The 27848-nt window shown below is 37.8% G+C and overlaps 1 protein-coding gene across 2 annotated transcripts in view; it reads right to left on the reverse strand.

Annotated features, from left to right (window-relative positions):
* RGS17 (regulator of G protein signaling 17) overlaps nt 1–25758 on the reverse strand; it is a 66055-nt gene extending 40297 nt beyond the window's left edge. Inside the window, exon 1 of one of the 2 annotated variants that reach the window (XM_072409296.1) lies at nt 25403–25758. The gene's annotated coding sequence lies outside the window, so the exon portion shown is untranslated. The remainder of the gene's footprint in view (nt 1–25402) is intronic. The other variant, XM_072409297.1, reaches the window with a different exon arrangement.
* Nucleotides 25759–27848: the final 2090 nt, after the last annotated feature.

A 27848-nucleotide genomic window follows, 5' to 3' on the forward strand; every position in this document is an offset into this window, starting at 1 on the left:
GCTGAGCTGTCATTTTCACTGACAGCCGTTCCCCTTCACTGACTTTTATGGACTTGGAAAATCCATCAAAAAAAGGTGCCACAACCCCGTTCCAGTGCATATTAAAAGCCCTTACCATAATACATTAACACAAATGCAATAAACCAGAAAGAAAAGGTGGAACAAGAGCCTTAATAATAGCAGTGCATGCCTACAGTGGTTTTTGTTTTTATATGCATTTAAAAGCACATTTTTATTTTAGGCATATCGAGTTTAGCTAGGGACACCTGAGATTACACAACATGCAAACCAGATTTGTATGTATGCGTAACTAAGCTGTACTATGAAAGCACAGTAAATACTAGACAGGATATGGTGCATGATTGTTTCCTCAGTATACACATGTATCCCGTATTAAAAAAATCATACCGATGGTGTCATTAGTACTTTGTAGTTATAAAGGTAATCAAATCCTGCAAATCATGTTTTTTTTATTCTTTATTGCAAGTTAGATTATTACTTTTGTCATTTACCAGTTGGCAAACTTCTAGGCAATAAATTACTTTACATTCAGTAAATGTTATAATTTACATACATAAACGCAGTTACCTGATTCTATTTAGAAATATCAGGTTTTGTCTGTCAAGTTTTCACATTCATTATTAATATTAAGCTGAATTGATTTTTAATATCCATTATTCTATACACCTACTACCTACTAATACTACTACTAGGTGACTATGTCCTCAAACTTTCCTTCCAGACTGCTTAGGTTTGACAAAGAATAATATAAATATTCTACATGGCAACTTGTCAGCTAAAAATTACTGCTACCAAACATGCACCTGGATTGGAACACTTTATTATTATAAAACACAAAGGTGGAATTTACTACTGGCTACATTTCATAGGCAAATATAAAAACTAGGGCTTTGGGGCGGTTCAATAGGGACCAGAAGACTGGTTGATGGCGGTGATCCACAGCTGTTTTGTGGTAAAAAAACGCCTGTCTGACTGAAAGCACAATGAATTTCAACAAGGTCCAGGATAGGCGAACTGCTAAACCTGCCGGTCACTTTGCTAGGGATGATAGATTAGTAGATACTTGGGGCCTGATTTATTAAAGCTCTCCAAGGCTGGAGAGAATACATTTTGATTAGTGAAGCTGGGTGATCCAGCAAACATGGACTGGATTTCCTAAAAGTCATTTGGTATTTGTTAGCAAATGTGTTCAATCCTGGACCTGATCCATTCCAGGTTTGCTGGATCACCCAGCTTCATTGATGAAAGTGTATCCTCTCCAGCCTTGGAGAGCTTTATGAAATCAGGAGTTGGTGTCTGATAGGTCAAGCCAGTACACACTGTACACACATGTAAATGGGGCAGCTTCTCTGTGTCTATAGCAATCCTTATCAATATCAACCAAGGAATGGGAGGTTGCTACTTTGCCTAAAGCCTTATTCTTCTTTAATCTGAATCCAGTAACCCTTCTTTATGCTAGTAATTCAATAATAGTAAGAGTCGCTCTATAATTTTAATGGTCTATTCAGAAGTGTTTTCCATCAGTGAAACGTATGAGAACTATTTCATAAAACTGCTTTTATACAAGTATAAATCTCATTCTTATTTATGTATTATTTTATGAAATTCATTGCCAAACTGAAACCAGTCCCTTGGGTTAATTTTAAGTTCCTTTTTTTAAAAGCAGCGGTCCATTTTATTTTTACATACAAAAAAAAAATTAAATTTTGTATATCTATATTTTTTCCCGTTTTTCTCAAACTGGGGTCTCTCTTTACAAATCATTCTCATTTTTTTCTACAGAATATTTGGATATAGTAATAATGGGTAACAACCATGAGAAATACGCTACAAAGACATACAGTACTTTAGGAGTGTAGGTAGAAATAGCCACTTGAACTTTAACAGCTGCCACCTTAAACCATGGCTGGGAAATATATTCTGTTCTTAGCCTGAAAAAAAAAATAAACTGCAAAACAAATGCAGATTTATGGATATTATAAATGAGCTAGCAATCTGTCACAGGATATGTGCCTTGGAAAAAGCTCCAAAAGAAAATAAATGACTATATTCAGAATCTTGAGAGAATTAAGACATTATGATGTCATCTCAGTGAAGTAATTAAGGAATTATTACATTTAGCTTCCTTAGCACTTCTCTGGCACTTTTCGATATGCCTTTACACATATATTCCATTGTTCAATTTTTGTTATTTGACATTTTTTAATTCTATTAGTGCACTTAAGGCATTCACTAACCTAGCTGTTTATTGTACTTTTTGTAAACTTTCCTTGCACCATCCTGTCTTCACCACATGCCAATTATACAACTGCTCTGTAATGATTGATTCTGTCCTCCTTCTGTCTCTCCCATTCTAGGGTCTGTTATTTTATTTAAAATATTATCAGTATTAAAGACCAACAAATAAAATATTGGTTTCTGGTATTGGATACTACTTGAAACATATAAAAATCATTTTTGCATCAATTGAATAGTTTGGTGTGCCTTTTTCTAATATTCTATAAATTTGAGATTGATATTTGGCTGTAAGGGAAAAACCCTGTTTCTGTATGTTTCTTCTGATATTTCATGTTTAATGTTTATTGTGTGTCAAAGGGCCAGTCTAATTGACAAGTTATTTTTCACACTGGACTGTTTATCATTACATGTAGTTCCCTTTGTCTACAACATACCAAATTTAGGGTGAGCACCTCACTCAAGTCCACTAAACTGCATACATTACTAGATTGGAAGTATCTGTGTTTCATCCTTTGCTTTTTTATTTTTTACACAATTCATTTGATTATCTATCTCTTGTACAGAGTGTTTTTTGTATATTTGTGTTTGAATAGTAATGTAACTAGTAATTTGACATTTTGGTGTAAAAGGGTACCTAGTCAAATTGTTCTTTTTTACAGGATTGTTTTCAAATATGTACACTCAAATCATTTTGTTTTCAGAGTATTCATAAAATATTAGCTCATATTTTTTTAGGTGAAAGAAAGTGTTTTTATTTTTTTACTTTTACATTTGTATTAATTTTATCTTGATTTAGATACAATTTAGACTTTTATTTATTTTTAAATTGATCAATGTTGCTTTGTAGGTCTGATGAAGTGGTACATGTTGGCTGTTGATGATATTAATGATAGACTATTGCATTTTTTCAGTATAAATCAGTTTTGCACTGCTCATTTCATTCTTAGGAGATCTCTTTTCATGGTCCCCTGATCAGGTTTACTAGAGCTAGTGAGCTTAAAGACAGTACAAGTCTTTTCATAATATTGATGTTTCATCTATTGGTGTTCTAGTGCTAATAAAAAGACAGAGAGTACATTATTTACATTATTTCAAGTGAGCCAGCTGACTCACAGATGTAAGAGAAGTCATTGTGAAAAGGAACATAAAAGCACATTGAACCTTGATTCATGGCCCCTATATAATTACACAATACAAATTTTACAGAGCGAAATGATTTTTTTTTACATATTAAACATGACCTTTAATGAAAATAGAAGGTCTACTTTACTGAAAGCACCCTCCCAATCTAAAAATGTTCTGATGCCCCAAAAGGCACAGATGATGTTACTTTGCCTTTTGGGAAACCTGGGGGCTTCAAATGCCACAAAAATGCTAATTGTTAATGAGTTGGAGCACATTCTTATAGAATTTAGAATACCCAGCTTTCCAGGGAGACTGCCGTGAGGAATAGTTATGCCAGAAGCCAGGGCTGAGGTTATTTGAGGTCCTACTGATTTTCATAGAAGGTCCACTTTAGCACATAACAATACCCTTCTCTAAAAAAAGCTGATCCTTTTAACCCAGTTGCTTAAACATATTTTAAAGGGCTAATCCTACTTCAAACCTTACGATAGACATGGCAAAAGATATGCCAACACAAAAGACAAACTCAACATGAGAATCATATATATTAGAATTGTAAGATATGTATGCCTTGATCTTTACCTTATGACCATCATAGGTAAATATTATCAAAAAGGCTAAATCTTTTATCTTTGAAATGCTCCCTTGGATGCCACATATGTAAACCAGCCCGCTGGTTTCTCAAACCTAAAGCAAGTTAGAACTTTTGCAGAATAAACTTATGGATCCTATGATATAAAACTATTTGCTGAGCCTATGAGCCTGTAGTCCACCAATCACTTAACTGGCATGACATTTAAACTCTTCTTTGTCTATATGCAGGCTACCAATAAAACAAATGTTAATGAATAAATGTTGGAATAGATTAAAAGCAATTAATTAACTAATGTAATTGTTAGCACAAACTTCAACAAAGCCACCTCCAATAAAATCATAGGAATCCAAGGAATAAAAAAATTGTTTTATTCTCACACTTTAGCTGATGTTTTAATCACTGGAAATCATGAAGGTATTCTAAACTAAAATATACATTTCAATTCCAAGCCAGTAACAACATTCTTTAAATAACAACATAATATGAATAGCATTATCATTGCCACAAAGAGGTAATATTTTATTGAAGTGTATTTTTTTTTCCCAAAAAATTGAGAACAAATTTTTAAAAAGTCAGAGGAAATCGCATCTTACGCCACTGGAGGATTTACACTCTGTTCTTGTTTTGGTGACAAATGTAAATGTTTCTCATTACTTTCTGTCTCAGTGAAAGTGGTGACCAGGACACACAAAGAAGGTGATTCCACCAGAGACAAGAACAGCAATAAAATCCAGATCAAGTAATACATAGAATAAATAGCTAGAAATAGCTAGTCATAAATAGCTAGAAAAACAGGTTAACACTATTTGTGAAAATATTTAGTTGCATTAGACCTTGAGTTTGATATTAGTTTGGAGTGTTTCTGATTTTCAACTGAGGTTCTTTTACAGATACCTCTGGTTTGCAGTTGACTACTTTTTTGACACATATCATGATATGTCTGCTTTCACTTTTGCACTGGCATAATCGCTCAACAGAATAACATTCAACCGTGATTTGCATCTGTCTGTGTGAATATCCACTTAATGACCATTTTGGCAAACACAAATTAGATAATTGAATCTTCAGTTTTTGTCCCTGATCATGGCATTATCTTGCATGTTTTATCACTTAAGTTTGCATGTGTACTGGCCCTCTGTATCAAAAGCACTGAATGGGGCAGTGGGTCCTCTATGCCACAGGCAAAGACTGGGGCAACTCTAGTTTGTTGGGTGTTCCCCAAAGCAAAGCACTCATGACAGGACTGTTACATTGGTGACTGAAGACCTGTAGTCAGAATTGTCAAAAAGGAATACATTTTAGGGCATTTTGCAACCAAGCATAACCAGAAAGAAAAAATACAAAAGTCAAGGCAGGCAACAGACTAAAGCAAAATGTGTAATGTGCATGTGTAAGCATTTCATGCAGTGCGATGTGTAGCTAGTTGAGTACAGCATGTTAATGAAGCATAGGAGGGGGACAGGCATGATCAGCATTGGCAAGATAGGCATCAGTCACTAATTTCAAGTTTTTCGAGTTTTTTTTTTGGCAAGTACCTACTCATCAATCATCAAGCTGAATGCAAATAAGTAAACATGCCCTATACCTAAAATACAGGGAAACCACTGCATACCTTATGTTGAAAATACTTGTTGTCTACCGGGTATTCTAATTTTCTAATAGGCAAGATTGCTAATATGTAATAATGTTTCTTACATTATTTAAAATATTTAGAGCTTATTCAAACCACCACATTCTCGTGTATTGTGTTCAATGAACATCTGATAACTTACACTTAGTTATGGCAGCCCATTCTTTAAAAATAAAATACCTAATAAACCAGAACATATAAAAATGCGTTCACTATTATTTTGCAATATTACACAGAACTGTAGGTTATTACCACATTCTGCATTGGGAAGGTGCACTGCAGTACTTGTTAAACATTGCTACCATGTATTGGTCTAATATTCTAGAGGTGGCACGTTTGGTGCCTGTATAAATTATATACACACTTGTGCTTATATTAAAAGGAACCAGCCAAGAATGCAAGTTTTGAAGAATTTGAGTTTTCACTCTTATGAGGAGTTGCTGAGAAGTTCCTGGCTTTGCCCCTTCCAGATGAAATATAAAAATGAATGTGGGGGCATAAGATAGCCTAATATCATAGTATGTAACTGTGCAAATATCAGGTCTTTGCGATTCTTAAAACTTTTTTTCTTTTAGTGAAAAGCTGTGATGGCAGAGGCACAAGCAAGTTTCACGTAGTTGGAGTTACGGGCCGTCATTAAGTTTTTGTTTCTCCAGGGAAAGTCAACAAAATACATTCATACTGAGATGTCACAAACACTGGGACAGAAGTGTCCTTCCTACAGCATTGTCAAAACCTGGATATCTTGTTTCAAGACTGGGCATTTCACCATTGAAGATGAGCCCTGCAGTGGGTGCCTCCCAACCTCAACTGACCCGGCAATCTGCGATACTGTCCATGAGCTGATTATTGAGGACCAGCAAATATCTGTAAAAAAGATAACTCAGATACCTGACATCTCATATGAGCATGTTGGCTTTGGTATTACCACTATCCTACACATGCGCAAGCTTTCAGCGAAGTTGGTGCCGAAATATTTGAACAGTGATCAGAAGAAGGAACAAGTTGAAGCATCCAATGCCGTTTTGGCCCATTTTGAAGCTGCACAGGACTTTTTGGCTAGGTTAGTGACTGATGATGTAACCTGGCTCCGCATCTATGATCCTGAAATCAAGGGACAGTCAAAGGAATGGTGCCACAGCAGGTCCCCGCAGTAAAAGAAGTTCCGAACCCAGAAATCTGCCAAAAAAGTCATGTTGTCCATTTTCTGGGACAAAGATGGTATTCTGTTAGTGGACTACCTACTTCAGGGCTTTAGTATCACCGGACAATATTATGCTAACCTCCTGGACCAGCTGAAGGAGGCAATTAAGATGAAATGCCGTGCAAAGTTGACCAAAGGGATCTTTTTTTGCAGGACAATGCACCTGCACACACGCCCAACGTTGTGGCTGCCAAATTGGGTTTCCACTTGGTCCACCATCCACCCTACTCACCTGACCTGGCCCCTTCGGACTATTATCTGTTCCCGAATTTGAAGAAGCACCTGAAGGAGGAACGTTTTAGAACATTTCTGATGTCGAAGATGCTGCTGAGAGCTGGTTTGCGGCCCAACTTTTATTTGAACGGTCTACAAAAGCTGCAACAACACTGTACCACGTGCATTAGTCTCAGGGGGGAATATGTTGAATAAATGTGTTTTTTCATAACTCTGGCTCTCTTCCTTCTGGGAAAAGCCAGGAACTTCTCAGAATACCCTCGTAAGTTGTATTAGGTAGGCCTACCTCCTAGGAAAAGGTGCATGTGCTCTACTCCCTGCCACAGCAGAAATTTTGGTCAGTTGTTTAAGGGGTCTTTTTTTAAATTTTAGTAAATATTCTGCAGGTAAACTTTCCTAAGTCATTTCCATATGCCATTCCAAGCTGTTCAGTTTAGGTCTATGGACATGGTTTGTCAGTGGCAAAGCTACCCCTGGTTGCTACATTGAGAGTCTAAAAAAACACTTGCAAATGGTAATGCATAAAACATGCCTATAATAAAAAGATAAAAAATAAACTCCTTCATTTTAATCATAAAGCCACCTTCAAAAAGAGTTAAGTGTCTGCGAGTAGTAAAAGTACTTAAAACTGTTCGAAAAAAACGCTGGCCTGAACTTAGCGTTGAAACAACTAGATGAATATAGTATATAAATTAATAATATGTATTACCTAAGAGGTACTTCTGCGCTTTTATGGCAGTTTAAAAGATACAGAATATTATGAGTTTACAGCATTACCTTTTTAAAAAAAAAATGAACAGAATATAATGTTACTTGTGTTTCAATTTTGATTCAACTATAGGCACTGTACTGGTTATAAAATGTATAAAACAGTAATGAGCATCAGAAATGTATGTAAATGTATTCACAATTTCCTGACAAATGGATGGCCACCAAGAGCAGATAGACACCAGAAAAGAGTAGACAGAAGCTAGAGTCACTGGAGGAATGAGAAGCTGAGTAAGGTACATGGGGCACATGGAGGTACAAGAGAATCGGGGAGGAGAACAACACCATGAGCAAAAGTGTCGGAGACAGTAAGCATCAAGAGTAGGGCTGCGTACACACGTCCGATGATTCTCGTCCGATAATCGCCTCAAGGCTGATATCCGATCAGAATCAGCCATGTGTACAACGCTCGTCGACCAGATCCACCAATGACGAACAAGGAACCATCATAATGAAAGTGAAGGAGAGAGAGTGCAGCAGGGTGCCGCTCTGTTGTTCCCCTCCTCCCCTTTCTATGGAGCAGAATAGCACTGTATGTACAGCACTCATTAATGTATCGTGCGGTCTTTTGTCATTGGAAAGGATCGTGAAAGATCGACAATTATTGCACGCGTGTACACATTCTTAAGGAAAAAAATGTTTAAAGTGAGGGACTTATAAAAAAAAAAAAACTATAAGAGGGTTTGTGTAGGTTACTCGGCATACTTGCTGTGAAACATACAATAAAAAATATTTTATTCCAGGAACGAAAATGAAATATACTGGGGCTCACTGGTTCAACGATCAGGTGGCTGTAATAATTTGCTTAGTTTATCCTTTTATTTTCCCTTGGTAATCTGGCCAGTTAAGCTACATACACACATCAGAAAATAGTCACACAAGACAAAAGGTCATGCTCTTCTTGGGTTAAAATTGTCTTCATTCATTGATCTGTCACTGGAAGTGATCATGAAAGATTGTTTCCAACAATAACATCTGACGTCCATCGGATGTTTGTACGAGGCTTACCTAGGGTGGCTATACTCACTCTGCTGTATCTATGGAAGAGGAATGGGCCTTTGCACGCATGAAGTTGGGAGTGGTAGATAGACTGTAATCTGGATAGACTGTAAACTGTAATAGTGCCAACATATTACGCAGCGCTGTACATTAAATAGGGGGTTGCAAATAACAGACCGATACAAACAATGACACAGGAGGAGGAAAGGACCCAGCCCAAACAGCTTACAGTTTAACAAAACTATATATATTTGTGAATAGTACATTAAAACCTAGCTCCAGCTAAAACTAAAGCAGTTGCAGCAACTGTTTTTTTTTCTTTTTAGAATAAAGGTTTTCAATAATTTAATAAATGTGACCATTATAAGCATCTCTATCAATGGTAAATGTTTTTTTTTTCTCAAACAAAACAAAAAACAAAACACTCGGAGAGGCCCAACTAATAAATGTTAAAGATCCCTATTTGTAACCATTGGACTGATATTTTCACATCTCACTGAACTTAAGTAACTGTTGAAAATAACCGTTGTTTAATGAAAATAAGCATCTTTATCCTGGTGTGCTTTATAAATTATGACTGTAATGACTTGCCACACTTCAGATATTTTACAAAGTTTATTGGCCATGATGCTCAAACTTATAAAAGTATAAGAGTATAGGATTTACCAACTTGAGCAATTTTATTGTATTTTATTAAACTTACATCATACAAGTATTACTGTACTAAGATTACAAATATGAAACATCTGCTTTGCAAATGACAGATTGGAATTCTGGCAGTTATTAGGCACTCATGTTCATGTTAGTTATCTATTATGAACTGGAAAAGTGACTGTGAAGCAATATGGAGAACTTTTTAAATACCTTGAAAATGTCTTTGTCATACAGTGGTGTATCACAGTGGTGTAAAGTTGTCTGCTTTAAAGTTGGTCATTGCAAATTCATTTTTTTTAAGTTTTTACCAACTTTATTTGCCACTTTATTTGATTAAATCGCCTACCCAGCAGCATGTTCAATATTGTTCACTACCAACCTATATGTACTTTTGGATGGAATAGAATTATATCAATGGGATTATTCAATATTCATTCATCTTCATTCATTCATATTCATTCATTCATCTTTCACTGGAAACAACCACAAAAGATAAATTTATCTGGGATCTTTTTTAAAAACCTACGTATAGATTTGAATACTTTGTCATATCCTATTGACTCCATGCACCATGTATCTGTGAAAAAGTATGGGAATAAAGATAGAGTAGAGTTCGAGAGGTTCTGCCGCCAATGATCCAAGAAACAGAGGGTGAATGGTTCCAATAACTAGGTGCCATTAGCTGTAGTGCACGTTCGTGTAGGACAGCCAAATAACAAGATAAGGCACACCTTGTATGTACAATAAAATAATTCTTTAAAAGTCTACTATTGGAAGTGCATTTCTTATGTAATATGTTCTTATACATATTATACAAAGAAGGTCAAATGCCCCCCATAACTAAAATCATTTGAATATTTGCATGGGTTGCAAAATTACTGGTTGGTAGCTTGTCTGGGTACAATTTGATGCCAGGGTAAATGCATTATATGTCAACCTTGCCACTTTGCTCTAAATGAGGAAAAGTAAGAATGTTTACTTAAAAGTGCAATGCAACATGGAGATGTCTACACAGCATGGGTTGCCTGCTATAAACCCTCTCATCCAGACAGATCTGTTGCTATCAGTCCAATTCCTCCCTCTTTTTTCTCTAATCTTTGCATGTAATAGTAATGCTTGAACTCCCTTCTTGCTGCCTCTCACACACAAAGCCTGATGTAAAAAAAACAACCCAACAACCAAATTGTGACCTACTTTTAAAATATGAATATGATAAAACAAAGAAGAAAGAGTAAAAGAGAGCGTGCGCTGTACAAGCTATATTTCAGAAGATAAATTCCTTAGGTTCCTAAGTTGGTCAAGTTAAATCTCAAAAAAAATAAAATAAAAACTAAATCAGAGCAGCCTGCTGTATTTTAAAAGTATATATATATATATATATATATATATATATATATATATATATTTGTAAATATTACATGTTTTTCTTCTTAAAAGTAGTTGTGTAGTGTTTTATTTATTTTTGTTAAAAATTTGACAGCAGCACTGTGGTTACCACGTGCTTTTATCCAACACCCTGTAGTCAAGGTCCCTTGCTGCCTAATTGACACCTACTGTACCTGTCCCTTTTGTCAGACAACTTGACTAGTTACAGAAAAACAAAAAATTGCAATAATGCATAATCATAAAAAATAATTTGCATTCATTGCATAAACATCTTATCAAGAGGATGCAGAAAAACAAGCTGCTGTGTTATTGCTATTGACCGATTACATATATAAATGTATAAAACTTTTGCTTTCACTTTGCTTTCTTCTCCATTCATCACTAAACTTTTTGTCAACACGTGAGTTAACAGTTTTCTTTTTCCTCTTGCACTTCAGCTTTGCTCTAGCGCTGCCATTTTCTTCCTTGTTAATTTTGGGGAACCCTTTTGGTCTTAGGGAACCCCTGACAATAATAGCAATAATAACAGCTCACAGAACATTTTATGTGAGATGGTCAGTGGGAAAAATAACAGCCCAATTATTATTATTACACAGTATATATAGCGCTATCATATTACGCAGTGCTGTACAAAGTCCATAGTCATGTCACTAGCTATCCTTCAAAGAGGCTCACAATCTAATGTTCCTACCTCAGTCATATGTCTTTAGTACAGTCTAAGGCAGGGGTGGGCAAACTTTTTCACTCAGGGGCCACAATCTAAACTAAAATTTGGCAGGGGGGGCTGTGCGGGCCAATTGGAGAGTGGACAGGGTTATGCATCATTACAACACTGAACATGATGTCATGATGGCATAACCCCACCCACTCTTCTATCACAGATCTGAGCCTACGATGGCAGAGTGGGTGGGTTGTTCTGTCCACTTCACTGAGCCCGGGATTTGTACAGAGGACATGGTCTGCGGCTCTTGCCGGTGCTGCCCCCTATCTGTGTCCTTCTCCTGACCCCGTTGGGGGGACACTGGCCAGAGCTACAGCTTGCCCATGCCTGGTCTAAGGTAATCTTAGGGGTTTTTGGGGGGTAGCCAATCAACCTAACAGCATGCTTTTGGAATATGGGAGGAAACCAGAGTACTTGGAGGAAACCCACGAAAACACGGAGAGAACCCGCAAACTCCATGCAGATAGTGTCCTGGCCGAGATTTGATTTTGGGACCTAGCGCTGCAAAGGCCAGAGAACCTACCTTTGTGCCACCAAGCTGCCCAACAGAAAGCTCAAAGACATTTGTTCTAGTGGTAATTGGCCTAAGAGGCAAAAATTGCTATTTTCTTAAGGAACCCCTAACATCCTCTGGAGGAACCCTAGTTGAGAAACACTGCTGTAGAGGGATTGCTAAAAACCTGCTTAAACCAGGTTACATTTAGGCACTTACATCTTTTGAATTTAAAAAAAATTGAAAAACAAATGCTTTTAAAGGTTAATTAATGAGGAAATGTATACATTTGTGTCATTTATATCTTCTTCTGATTTCCTCTGTACATATTGTGTAGGACTTAGGCCAAAGATTTCAATCTTGGTTTCATTTGACCAGAAATTCTTGTTTCTCACAGTCTGAAAGCCCTTCAAATGATTTTTTTTGCAAACTTCCATATGGGATATTGTGTTTTGGAGAGGAGATGCTTCTATCTGGCCACTCTGCCATGAGGTCCAAGTCAGTGGAGGGTTGCAGTTATGATTGTCCTTATGGAACTTAGTCCCTTCTCCACACAGGATCTGTAGATCTCAGAGTGACCATCGGATTTTTGATCACCTCTCTCACTAAGGCCCTTCTCCCTCGAATGCTCAGTTTGGCTGGGCAACCAGCTCTTGGAGTCCTGGTTGTACTAAACTTCTTCCATTTGAGAATTATTGAGGCCAATGTACTCTTGAGGACCTTCAGTGCTGCAGCATTTTTTTGTAGCCTTTCCCAGATCTGTGCTTTGCAGCAATCCTGTCTTGGTTTTTGCTCTGATATGCATGAGGCCTTCTATAGAAAGGTATGTATGTATCCAAATCATCTTTCCAAATCATGTCTCATCAACCTGATTTTACTACAGATGGGCTCCAATCAAACATCTCAGCAGCAACCCAGAGAAATGGAATCCACCAAAACTAAATTTCAAGTGTTGGTCAAAAGGTCTAAATACATATGATAATTTGATATTTTAGTTTTTCATTTGAATATTAATGCAAAATTGTCTAGAACTCAGTTGTCACTTTTTCATGATAGGGTACTAGGTAAAGGTTATTGGAAAAAAAAATTAAATTTTTGTAGCTTCAGGTTGCAACAACAAATTAAAATAGTGAAGGGGGTATGAATATTTCTGAAGCCTTCACACTGCGTTGAAGGAACATATCTTGGGCTCCCCTCCCCTAGTGACCACTTACTTAAAGCAATGAGTACATTCCGGCAAGAACAAAAATGCTATCGAGCAAACAACAATATTTAATGATAGCAACACCCCTGGGGGTCCATATTAAGGTCCCAGAAGTAGATGATGACTGTGAAATATGTACGAACAAAAAAACATCAGGGAGAAAGGGGTTATGAGCACATCGTCAGAGACAGATGATGATCTCAACGAGAGTACCTAGATCACCTACTTATTAAGACTGAACTTCAATCTTTAACATGGTTTGTAAAATATTGCACGTGGTGGTCTGGTATGTTGTCATCGAAGAACTATGAAGAAAGTGTTTACTGCTTCTCATACCATGCAACATTTTTTTGACATACTCATCAGAAATGGTGAAAAGATGTAAAAACAGGGTTTTCATTGTTGTTCTAGCAACTATTCAGAAAAACATATAGCGGATTACACACTGAAAATCATATTTATATTTCAGTATGAGTGGGAGTTGGCATTATATTTGTTCTGCCACAGGAGAAAGAAAAACCATCCACTGGCAACAACAATACATTTACCAGCCAAAATATCGTGACAAACAAGATTCTGTTATTAAAGCTGAACCCCATATATTTATAAAAACAGCAGTTAGTACAGCTATGTTATTTAAAATTAGTTATTATATTAGTAATTGGTAATTACAATTGGTTTAAGTAGGTGAAAATGTCATAGTAGTAGACAGATGCACACAGAGTGCTTTTGCTCCTTTTTTCTCCAAACACAGGCTGAGGCACGAAGGTGAGGAAACTGCATAACTGCAGTGGAGAAAAGACTAGTCTCCAACCTGAATGAGATGCATGGCAGGGATGTGTAAGATGTAGTATGTAGAATGGCGGTCCCCAACACTTTTTGCACCATGGACTGGTTAGATGCCAGAAACATTTTCCATGGCCAAGAAAGAGAAGAGGGGGATTTAGAACTAATCTGTCCTCATCAGCTGCATTCTTAAGAATCTTTGTCCCTTTTTTTATGTCATTTTTATTCCCAGGCCAGGATCATGTAACTCCTGCACATGTGCATGGGGCTTCATTCAGCCCCAGAATCCCTGCATATCCTGGCATCCTAAACTGAACCGCACATGTACTTTTAAAACAAATATTGCAAACAGTTGAGTAAGTATTCCTTATTGCAGAATGGACATGTCCCTTTTGCAATAAAAATCCTGCCTGCTCACAATTTTTCATTGTGGAAAGTGTCTATAGCTAGTGGAGAAGTCGAGAAGGGTTAAAATCCTTCCAAGTGATTCATTGTTCTACAAAAAACTTCACATTCTATCCAAAACTAAAAATAAAAGTTTTGGCTATACATCAAACTAAATGCAAACTAACTAAATGCATCTTTATTTAACATCTCCGAAACAGCTTCTCATTTTGTTATTAGGTAGCTCCAGGACCCTGCACACAAAATCAGCTTTGCTCTAGGGAACCTCACCCCACTTGATGTGTTGGATTGAATATAGCCAAGTGGTACTTCCTGACTAAAGTTCAAAATTTACAAAATAGAATTCAGGGCTGCTAAAGTTACCCTGCATTAAAGTTAACCTATAAACAGCACTTTAAAAAGTCTAATAGTCTGAGGGATGACAAATAGCTAAAATAAAGGTTTTAAATAAAAAGTAACTGTGGCTTAACTGCTTTATCTTTCAGTTAGAGTATATGTTCACATTTAAAGACTCTCTGCATTGAAAACATACTGTATATTTAAGTTTTATTAAAGGTTACTCCTTATGGAAAAAAAGGCACATGTAAATACATGGGGCTTGATTTATTAAAGCTCTCCATGACTGATGAAGATAGATTATTATGGGAGAACCTTGGTGATCCAGCAAATCTCTTGTTCTATTGAAAACTGCACAAATTCAAAAGCAAATTAATCCCAAAAAAGCAATTAAAAAAAATGTTACATGTTTTCTATAGATTTTCTAGAAAATAAAATAACAATATTGCCATGTGAAAGCCTTGCTTGTACTGAAATACTGAAAACAATATATGTATTACTATTATAATTGCAGAGTTATTGCTGAACATAACAGAAACATAAACATTACTCTGGTCCATAAAGTGTAAATAGGTTAAAAATTATAATAAGAGAGTTGCCTAGAGCCATTGAACTCAAGTGGGACTTAACTCAATAGTGAACAAATTTGGAGAATCCAATTTAAAGAAATATCCTAAGAAATATTGTTTATTTATTCCCTAATGTTGTGCCTATGAAACTCTCAATGGAACTACAGACTGTCTAAATGTCTAAAAAGCTGGAGGCACATAATAACTAAAGTAAGATTATTCTGCCTTTGATCTTGTAAATTCAAACTTGTTAACATGGATCTGACTTATGTTGTTCAGCTTGCATGTGGGGTGGCTGTGCAGCACTTTATTCAGTCCACTGTGTGAGTCCATGAAGGCTTAGGATGTGAACCTATGAATTGTTACTTTTTAATGCTGACAGCTTTTCCCGCTAGTAGCAAGATAAGTTGGGATTCACCTATTTATTGGAAACAGACATTTAGAAAATGTTACAGCGAGTAACCACTTAGCAATCATCTGTGATCATTCTTACTTATGTTACTTTATGCAAGATGGAAAGTGATTGGGTAAAACAAAAAAACTCCTTGCCTTGTTGAGATCTAATGGATTTGTTTAACAGAACAAACAACAATTGAGCCGAGTTTAGAAGAAGACAGGTGACAATCAGAAATAATTCTATTTAATATTGAAACACGGTTGGCCTTCCTTGGGTTACGGCACAACAATGCATATTGCCTCAGTGAGTTTGCTGTTATCTATTTATCTATTCTTGTCTGACAAATAAAGACTTGTGACTTAAATAAAGCTTTTTACTTCAGGAAAATAATGCATAAAATATTATATTTCTGAAAAAGAATTAAATTAAATCTTGTAAAGTATACTATAAATAATGGATGAGACATATTTTAAGATATTCCTACATATAAAATTAAAATCCAATCTCTTCTCCATACAAATATCCAACTAATTAGCTTGATCCTTTATAATATTCAGTTTAGTATATAGTGGCGATTCCCCTAGTTTATTGAGTCCCACCTAAAGAAACACCCATTGCTCTCTCTTGTATATCCTGCCCCTAGCACCCAGAGTTTTTTTATCCCTCCCAATTTATGTTTACTTCCCTTTCTCCTTTGCAGTAGAATGTCTGTTTCCTGTCAGTAGTACGTCCTGCACACTACCATATTTACACTCTCATGGTTCCTGAACTGCCCTTGTCTTATTGGTTGCCCAGTGTTGCCCCCCCTTACATACCCTTGTCAGCATTTGCAATATTCTACTCTAGTGTGTCTGCTACATTGCACCGCTGTTGTATCCCTTTACTCTTACAGACTCCAAAGTTACTGCATTGCCAAGAAGTCAATGGAGTGGAACACATGCACTCATAGACATTACACAGGCACTCATTCCTACATATTCAAGCACAGCACACAGACTGAACACACACTCAGTCAAAGGGCCTGATAAATCAAAGCTCTTTGAGCTGGACTAGATACATTTTTATCAGTGAAGCTGGGTGATCCAGCAAACTTGGAATGGATCTGGTCATGGATTGAAACATTTGTTAACAAATGACTTTTAAGAAATCCTGTCCAGGTTTGCTAGATAACCTAGCTTCACTGATGAAAGTGCATCTTCTCCAGCCTTGGAGAGCTTTCATAAATCAGACCCAAAGAATGAAGACAGAGCACTACACCATGAGAACAAGGCACACCAGTCACAACAAAAAGGCAGAGCACATATAGTCAGCAGGAAGTTAGAGAACACCCTTGGTCACAAAACAAACAGATCGCACACTCAGTCACAGCACAAAGACTGAGCCCCCGAGTTACACCATTGGGGCAAAGCCATAAATCATAAAGACAGAGTTCAGGCTCAGACACTGCACAAAAACACACTGTGTACACATTCAGTCACACCATGTAGGCAGAGCACACACTCACTCACAACAGCACACAGACACAAAGCACACAGAGCGCTTCAAGGTTGTAACTTTGATATGCAGCTGATTTTAGGCATCTCTGATGCACTTTAAGGACTCTGTCCCTGAAAAAAATCTAAGAGATACATTAGACACAGTGGAGACATCAGGGGCCCAAACAGATCTTTGATGTCTCTATAATGAGAACCTGTCACCAAATTAAAAAAAAAAGTTATACCACATCCTATTGCAATCTTCATGTCGCAACTTAAATGTTCTACACCATGCCAGTACACTGTGTTTACTGGTATTGCCATCTCTCTTAACCACTTTTCCTGCACACATTACCTGTCAACATACACTCTTCTCTCCACTCTTGCACATACTGCCACCACCACCACCATCCAATCGTTCACATACTCTCTTACAGAAAGTGCCAACTTTCTGATCCTGCACATGTTGCCCACCATCATACACTCTGCACTTCCCTCCTGTACATCCTGTCTACCACCATACCCTCCACACTCTTCTTCTATACATTACACCCACTGCCATATTATCCACACTCCTCTCCTGAACACACTGCCAATTATTAAACACTCTACCTCCCTCCCAGCTTACCATCATACCCTCCACACTCCTCTACTGCATGTTTCACATACCCTGTGCATTGTGTACATTGCCATAGTCATCCCTCTCCTCTCTCTTGAACATACTGTCCCCCATCATACCTGCTGAACTCCTCTCCTGCCCACTGGTAAACCCTATAAAATTCAGTTCTGCATATACTGCCGTCCATCAGACCCTTCCCACTCCTCTTCTGGATATACCGGTACTACCGTCCATCATACCCTCTTCTGCATATCCTGCCCCGCTTATCCTGCCTTGTTCTATATTATATTCACCTCTTGCATGCACATAATCCTCACTGTCATACCTTTGCTATGCATACTGGTTGCCATCATATATTGTGCACTCCTCTACAGAACATACTTTCCTTAATCATACCCCCTCTTCTGCTGCTAATGTCCACTAATCTAATACTGTACATATACTTCAGTACTGCACACTTTACTTGCTAATATACCCTCCAAATTCCCTGCATATCCTGCCCAATTTCATATCATTTCATATATACTTCCCACCATCATACCCTCACACACTCCTTTACTGCTCATTAAATCCTCTATCATCCCCTTCACTCTACTCTTCTGTTGCTGTCATCAACTTCTGTCTTCCTGGCTGCAGATTTTTTCCACCAATTTACCCTCCTCACTGTTGTGCTGTACATATTGCATGTCATCATACCCCCTGCACCCCTCTCCTACACACAGTTACTCCTGTCATTCCCTTTGCACCCCTTTTCTGCACTTACTGTACTCTGTATACTCATCAGACCCCTCTACTCCATGTTGCAAAAAAATCATACATCCATATTACTTCCTTCCCGCTGTAATAGTCTGAATAATCTTTTGCATATACTGGCCACTATCATACCGTCAGTCCTACACATATTGCCAATCATCATCCACTTCAAACTCTTCTACTGCAGATCCTGACCACTGTCATACCCTTCATGCTCCTCTACTGCAAATAATGCTGTATTTAGAATGTACTTCTTTAGAATTGTTAGTGTTATCCCTAACCCTGTTCACTTTTGCTGGTACATAAAATAAATGATACTTTTTTTGCTGGCACCAGCCATCCTACTGTACCAGTTATCCCTGATGTAAAGGATGCATTGGACATTCTGAACCTATTCTGGAAGAGGATGCGTCATAAAACGAGTCACACTTCCTAAAAATCTATTAAGTAAGGTATATAGGAACCTCAAATTAGAGAGGTTCAGGAAAGCGGGGATTTGTGGCAGTACAAGCTATGTTTATTAGGTATAAAAAGTTTGTACAAACAAAGGTTTCTCAGAGGTGTGTTACAAATGGATGCTTAAATGCAAAAAGATATGTGTTTTCTTTTATTACATCGGGAGTACCATCACCTGACATGTTTCACCCACAGGGGCTTCCTCAAAGGGTATAGGGATATACCCGATTGTATGATAAATATTATTATTATTATTATTATTATTATTAATAATAAACAGAATTTTTATAATGCCAGTATATTACGCAGCGCTGTACATTAAGTAGGATATATATGTGTTAATGCCATACTTTAAAACATTTATAATGAAATAGCAAAATATCTTACCTCCCTGGCGGTCTAATTATGTCTAATTTATGCCAAAAGTGGTACATTGTTTTGCATGGAAATTTATTTCACATTTTAGGCCTAAAAATTCTTAGGCATAACTCAACAAAATATGTCCAATATTGAATAAATGTATTATTAAACTTTTAAAATAAAAAAAACAGAAAAATCTGTCAAAACATTGAAACCAAAAGATCAGATTGATTTATATAAGTTGTAAATGTATTAGCATCAAATGAAAGGGTGCTTGATTTAAAGACACATTTTTTCGCTCACCTTGTGGACATCCATATTAGTTTCTAAAAGATAACAGGATGGGGGGATCTTCTTCTGGGCAGGGGGTTTAGGGTTTTGTTCCCAGACCCCTTTAAACTTTATGCTGTTTTGCTTTCTCTAGGTGATTACAAATTGCTCCCAAGGGGAGCTTTCTGAATACAGAAAAGGATTTTAGTTCCTATAGTAGCTTGGACTACTGTGTTTTCAGACGGCAATCGGTGAGCAACCCTTCTAGCATCACTGGCTGCTAGTGTAAAACTGCTGGTTAATATTGAGTGATCGGACATACTGCTGGCAGCACTGAGCATGTGCCGGAGAGGAGTAACCTTGGCCCCCATCAAGATCTCCCTTGCTGCATGCTGGAGGCAAAGATGACAAAGAGGAAAGGTGGGGGGACCACAGGAGGAGAAGTCTTGCTTTAGGCTGGGGTGGGAGGAATGAGGCTTGAGAACCAGAGAGAGAAGAATTAAACAGCTGGAGTTAAATAGTTGAAGAGAGGAGAGTTAAACAGAGAGGAAGGAATTCCAGTAAACTCCTGGATCTTTTCCTGTGAAATCATGTGGTAAACACCCCATATTACCTGAAAGACACTATAGAATTACTGCAATATACCATACAATATGAAAGTACTACCTAATATTCTGCAGTATCCCCAAAAGGCTTACAGATTGTTTCAACATACTTAAACAACAATTCCAAAACTACTGATGAATACAAAATATTAATTCTTGCCCTATTAGGATAAATACACACCTGCAACACCTTCACCTTCAAGAATTAGGTAAACCTGCAGAAACAAGGTGAGGCAACCAACCTATGCCAACTTGTACCTAGAAGGCTGGGAAAAATAGCTATTTTTCTAATCTGAGCATCACTAATTTCCAACCATACCCTATCATCAAAAAGGTACATAGACAACGATGTATTGATGTTCTGGACTGGACCGATCGACACACTACTTAAATTCTTTGAATACATACAAACAAAATACTTTGAACTTATTATTTCAACTGGAATTCAGTATAAACAAATTTTCATTTCTGGACCAAAATTGTTGGGAGACAGGCTTAGAGAAAAGGGCTACATCAAAAAAACTACTCAAAAGAACCTACCAAAAGGTTAAACCACTTGACCGTGACATTCTGCTATTCCAAGATACAAAACCCAAATAACATCTGACAGGAAGGATCACTACACACTTCAATAAACACCATAGAACAATTCATGACATCTGTTCAAAATATTGGAGAATACTAACCACAGAACGCACTGTAAACAAATACATACAGTAACAAACCACAAATCACATATAGAAAATCATGGTTCTTAAAAGATAGACTAGTTAAAAACCACATGTGAAACAAACTCCTCAAAGAACACAAATACATGGTATGTTCAGGTGCAGTAGATGCCACCAATGCAGGTGGATTAATGAAAGCTTGATAATAGTGTTATCTAATGGTCTGACGCACAACTACCTTATATTTTGTAAATGTGTTTGCTTCTACGTTAGAAAAAAACACCGCAAAAGAACAAATGAGCATTTGTATTAAAGACATATGACCATGGTAGGTACACTAGAAAGTGAGCGCCTTTGAGGGACAGCTAGTGACATGACTTAGGACTTTGTAAAGCGCTGTGTAATATATCGGCAATATATAAATACTGTGTAATGATAATAATAATGAACATATGTTTTCAATTACAAACAGAAAAATTGTTACACCTATCAGTTACCACATGGGACTAAAACATAACTTCAACACTGATTTTATAGAATTCAAAGCCTTAGAGATCCGACCCTAGAGGAGGTGACATAGATAAAAGGTTATTATAGTTAGGAACTAAACAGATGTTTTAACTGAATGCCACTAACTATTTGGGTTTGAATGATGTGATTAGTTACAAACCCTTTCTTTAGCCATATAAAAGTACTGTTTATTACCCTATAGGCCCTAATTGCCATAATAAATGGACCACCTTGCTGTACTAAGTATCTTCACGAGTATCTCCGATTTTTCATTAACAAGGTCAAACTAACAGTACAACTATTGGTAAGGATAACACCTTACCTAGGAGTAATATTATACTTATTAGGATACAATCTGGGACTGATTACCCCATGTACCACCATGCTACACTCATAATCAATTTATAGAATGTGTAATCTCCATCTAAATCTAACCACAGCAGCACTGATATATACTTGTCTGAACAAGTTTACCCAGTTTATAAACCCACTCTTAATAGGAGTAATTAATTTGCCATACATGATTTGCCAAAATATATGACCCATACATATCCATACAAGAATCCTATGGAATGGTTATGCATAGTCAGGATTATTTTTGTATACAGTATATAACTGTCAGAGCATGTCATAAGGATTGGTTATCATATGGATTGGTTATGTACCAATACATTGTATCGTATTGTATAACTGCCAACTGGAAACTTCACCTAATTTGGATCTAAGCTATATACCGCGCATGATCTAATAATGTACCAAGTAACATGCCAATTTTTGTTAGACCATGTAAAAAATATATGATCCATGCAAGCACAAACCTTGTTTCCCAAATTATTATGACACACATATCACACACAGCAGCCATATATACTGTTTATGTACTCTCTATGTATCAATATTTTGTGTTGAAGTGTGTATTTTAAGTATTGTAATGTAATTTGCTCTTGAAATTCCTTTTATTATTTTCTACGACAATATAGATAACCGCATACTAAGTTGTCCACTCAAGTATGATACCTCTTTGTAAATACAGAATGATGACGGATTTTATATCATGTACATTATGATGTATGCTTATGTTCCAATACTATGATTTGTAACCCTTAAATACTAGTATGTGTTGATGACATCTAATAACGTCCTACAGAACCTTGTAAACCACAAAAAAAAAAGGATAATAAGAAGTATTAGTGCCAAAAAATAGATTGATAACCTTATTTAACATATTTGGAGAAAAGAAACGATTACATTTGAGCATCGTATACGTTATCATGTAGGTACTAAAGTTGCCCCTTCTAAAATCTTTCATTTACTAGGAAATGTCCAGACCACCCAATTTTTAGCCTTACCCCTCTCCTCTAAAATCATCCACTTAGTAGTAAAATTATGACCAGACTGGCTTTTCTTGTTTAACTCTTCTCTCTCCAGCTATTTAACTCCAGCTGTTTAATTCTTCTCTCTCTAGTTCTCAAGCCTCACCCCTCCCTCTCCAGCTTAAAGCAAGACTTCTCCTCCTGTGGTTTCCCCTGCTTCCCCCTCCTTTTCTCTCTGTCATCTAAGCCTCCAGCATGCAGCAAGGGAGATCTTGATGGACAGGGGGGCAGGGTTACTCCTCTCCAGCACATGCTCAGTGCTGCCAGCAGGATGCCCGACCACTCAATATAAACTAGCAGTTTTACACTAGCAGCCAATGCTAGAAGGATTTCTCACCAACTGCCATCTGAACACATTGTAACCCCGACAAGCTACTGGGAACTAAAATCCTTTCTTTTACTCAGAAAGCCCCCCTTAGGTAGCAATTTGTAATCACCTAAGGAAAGCATAACCAATATTGCACAAAACTTAAAGCGTACCTAAACTCAGAATACATAAAAGGGTAGAAAAAAAAGGGTGCAGCACTTCCCCCCTAATTGCCTAGGCAATCGAGATTGAATTGGAGTGCAAAAGCCTCCCGGGATACCTACGTCACACATCCTGTGAAGCCCTTGGGTGCTCCTTTGGCACATACCCAAGCATCTCAGGCATGCGCAGAAGGAGCCTTTTCGTGAAAAGGGAAAAAAATTGATGATGTCACGCATGCACAGTGAGATCGGCAAGTTTTTTTTCAACCTACATCACCCGATTCTGCCTCTGGGCCAGGTGATGTAGAAAGAAGAACCCAGAAAAATAGGCGAAGATGGTGGTGCCCAGAGCACAGACCTGAAGACGAATGCCGGGACGACGCAGGACCCGATGGAAGAGACCTTTGGATGGATCGGTATACCCTGCGGGATTGAGGGTAAGTGTATTTTTTTGTGTTTTGGGGGATTTTGAGTTTAGTTCCTCTTTAAGAGGGATCTGGGAACAAATCCCTAAACCCCTTCTCCCAATGGCGGGAACAACATTACAGAAGATCCCTCCATCCTTTTACCTTATTCAAACTGATATGGATAGAGAATATATTTATCTTTAACTCAACCCCCTTTCAACTTATTCTAATTCATTTACAACAACTTATAAAATCAATCTGATCTGTTCACACACTGATTTGGTGGAAACTTTTCTTCCACCTTCCATTCCAGTCACTTCCACTACAAAAACCTGTGAATCTCCAATATGAATGTTTCCTGTTTAACCCTTAAGATGTTTTGGTAATTTAGAATAAATGTTTTAAACGGATGGCATTAACACATTGATAGAGAATCGGTTACATCCCTATGCCCTCTGAGGAAGCCCCCGTGGCCGAAACACGTCAGATGATGGGACTCCCGCTGCAATATGAGAACACATATCTTCTGCATTCAAGTATCCATATTTGTATGTACATTGAATAGAAAAGTATGTATAATGAATAGAAAATTGTAACAATTTATGGGAAACCTTTGTACAACCTTTTTGTATCTAGTAAGCACAGCTTGTACTGCCACAAAACCCGCTTTCCCAAACTTCTCTCTAATTTGAAGTTCTTATATACCCTACTATCATTAAGTATTTAGTAGTTGGCACAAAATTTTCACCCTAAAATAATGTCTTTAAAGAGGCACACTGTCAAAAACATAGTCTTTCTATAATTATTTATTACAACGTACAATGATCATACAGGGATTTTCCAGGATAGACAGGCACATCCATTAGGCGCTCCTCTAGTTTAATTGCTGGCTTTAGAGCAATGCATTACAGAAGACATAAATACTACGCATCTTCCCTCCTCCCCCCCACCACCATCCCCTTGTGATACACTAGGAAATCGACAATGACCTTAATTCACCGTGAGCGTGTATACAGATTATTGATTATCACATGTTGAAATATTAGTTGCTCGCAAGAAGTCAATAATAACGGTGCATTGTACCGCACCCATGGATCAGAAATAGAAATCTATAGGTACTATAGGTACAAGTTGTTTTTTTTTTTTCATCAGCATTTTGCTTTTTTGGATGCTTGTCTTTTTTGCTTTCTTTCTCCTCCTCCACCGCCTCCAGTTCTCACGTTTTTTTTTTTTTCTAATGTTTTCTGATGATGGGGATTAGCCCCCTCTTCCTCGCTCCCTCCCCTATCTGTTGCAGCTGCTAATATCTACTCTTCATCCTTCCCTTGCTGCTGGTGTGATGCTGGAAGAGCAAATCCAGCTACTGCAGCAGCAGAGAAATGCACAATCCACATGCCACACAATACAAGGCAATGCATGTACACATAGCAAACAGTAGTAATAGAACATGCTGGACCCATCACCATTACAAATCATGACATGCATGACAACAGGCTCCTTATTCACTATGGCAGCATTGCAGCAAAGCTTTGCATGTCAGGAATGTACTGCATTTCCCCCTCCCTGCACTTTCCAGGACTTGCTATGGAAGACATTGAAGGAAGAAGTGACAGCAAAGGTAAAGGTGGATGATAGGGGAGGAGGAGGAGTAGGGGGTTCAGAGGTGCTCTTACCCACTGGATCTGGATGGGGGGCTGCTGCAGCTAGCTGCCTGCTCAGGGCTTGTCCAGGAGAAGCTTGCTGCTCTCTAGCCGAGCTGTATTGTTGCCATCCGCCCAGCCTAAGCACCCAGCCGGCAGGAATAGAGAAAGAGAGAGAAGCATAGAAGATAGAGGGAGTAATAGAGTGTGAGAGAGAAGGCAAGGAGGGGGAGAGGAGCAGGGAGAAGCTGAGCATGCGCCACTGAGCAGCAGGGGAGCAAGCAGAACATCCTTTGCTGGAAGGTTACAACCATTTCTACACATCCTTTCCCATTCAAAACCCTTGTGCAGCAGCTGTGGGTTCCCTCCCTGGTCTGGAGATAGGTAGCTGAACATGGGAGGGTTTTGTAGCTAAAATCTGTCATCTGTCAGGGGCTCCTTGTCTTCAGTGGATGGAGGAAGCAGCAGTAAGGGGATGGAGCATAGATTAATAGAATCATGAAAACAAAATCATGAAAATCTCATTTTTCTTTATATATTAAAGCAAAAATAGTTAAATGGATGTCCACAGCTCTAATCTCTTTTTAGAGTGGAACTTGAAGATAAATAAGAAATGCCACATGCACTGCAAGGGTTAAATGTGTATGTATGTGTGTATATATATTTATATATACATAAAGATATAATTGCACTATTGCATGCTCATTCCAGCAGGTGGCTCTCTTTTCCTTTCCTGTTTGCCAATTGATCTTCAGTGTCACCCATACAAGGCAGGACTGCTGGTCCTGCATTGTATGGGTTGCTGTGGAAGCGTATGCATAGGATGGCATGGGGTAACAAGTCGTGCAGATATGAGGAAATCTGGAATAAGGTAAATATGATTGTTTTTTTTTCTTAACCCACCCCTACCAGAAGAACCCATGAATATATTTTTAGGTCTTTAGGAATCCCTGGTAAAATCAACACTTTGGGTGTCAATGGGAAAAATGCCCCTTACTATAGTGGTCAGTTAGAAGAATGTTCCCCTTACAATGGTGATTTGGTTAGCAAAGTTAAAATAACACTATTGATTTTGCAGTAGAGTTGGACTATTATCTATAGCTAAAGGAACCCCTAGGAAAATCTGGATGAACCGTAGGCTTCCATGGAATCCCATCTCCCAGTGGCCCCATTCTTTTGCTTATGTTAAATGGAAAATTAACATTAGGAAAAAATAGCATACTCACTACTTCTTAGCCATTGGTGGTGCAAGGGGTGACCACATCTTCCTTCCATCAACATCCTGGAGATTGGAGAGTGCTCCACATCTCACAAGCAGGACTGCTGATTGCATCTAAGCAATATTTGATATATTTGTTATAAGTATGTATGCTGCTTTTCTGCAAGGTGGGGACGTAACATTCAGAACATGCATTTAAGCTATAGGGTTCGCATTTCATATAGGAAAGAGCTCCTCCTGCCATACTCACTTCCTATCCAGCTCTGTCCCCAGCATAATCAGTAATGTGTTACCAATCTTCTTCCAGGTTAAATGGTGCTTAGCCTTACAGTTCCCTCTGGCACAATACAGTTCCCCCCTGATTGTGACAAGTGACTTACTTACCAAAGCGGTTCAAGACGGCATTATTTTCCAAACCAGATGAGTCTGTCGCGAGGTCAGTTGCCTGTCTAATTTCATACATCTTTTTAGAAGCTCGCATAACGATAGCTTGCTACTAGAAGACCTCTAATATACCAAATGAATTCACTAAAAACTGAATTGGATAATGTCACCCGTCAAGCTGACCTGCTCTCTCAAAGACAAAATGGCAGTTTTTTACTTAATTTTGGACCCTTGGAGTTCCTTCATATCGGTGTACATCCCACGAGAAGAACCTTTCTTCCCTCCCCCCAACCCATCCAACAATCTTTCTCCTATCACCTTCCCCATAACCTAACTATGTAGCTTGTATGGTTGAATTTGGTTAAAATAAAGTAAGGGTACCAGGATATTTTCTCTCCAAGACCTTGTTGGGATTAAATAGTCAAGGATAAGGGGTATTGAATTTTGTTGCATACTACTGTTGTATCCCAGATTCTTCATCCTGACTTCACTTGACTTTGACTGGTCAAAGTGTTTGGTTGAATTCCTCCCTAGGTTTTCTGATTTTTTAAAATATTTTGTCAATTGTTTATTTCCCCTCTTTATCCCCATATATGTTGTAAAATTCTCATGAAAACCAATAAAATATTTGAAATACAAATGATGCTTACCATTTTTTTATTCCACTTACTGTAAGCCCAGGGCAGGGCAGAGAACAAGAGCACATTTGCGAACATACCACTACTGGAGGAATAGGAGGAGCTGTGATATCATCAGACCAAGGACTCCAGGAAAAAGGTATATATGTTTTGTAAAGTGTGCCGGGGTGCTCCAAGGATGACCAATGTAAGGATTTGGGGCTTTAGTATAGTTTTAAAAGTAACATGTACATCTGAA

The sequence above is a fragment of the Pyxicephalus adspersus genome, chromosome 4, assembly GCF_032062135.1.
Source record: "Pyxicephalus adspersus chromosome 4, UCB_Pads_2.0, whole genome shotgun sequence".
Lineage (NCBI taxonomy): Eukaryota > Metazoa > Chordata > Amphibia > Anura > Pyxicephalidae > Pyxicephalus > Pyxicephalus adspersus.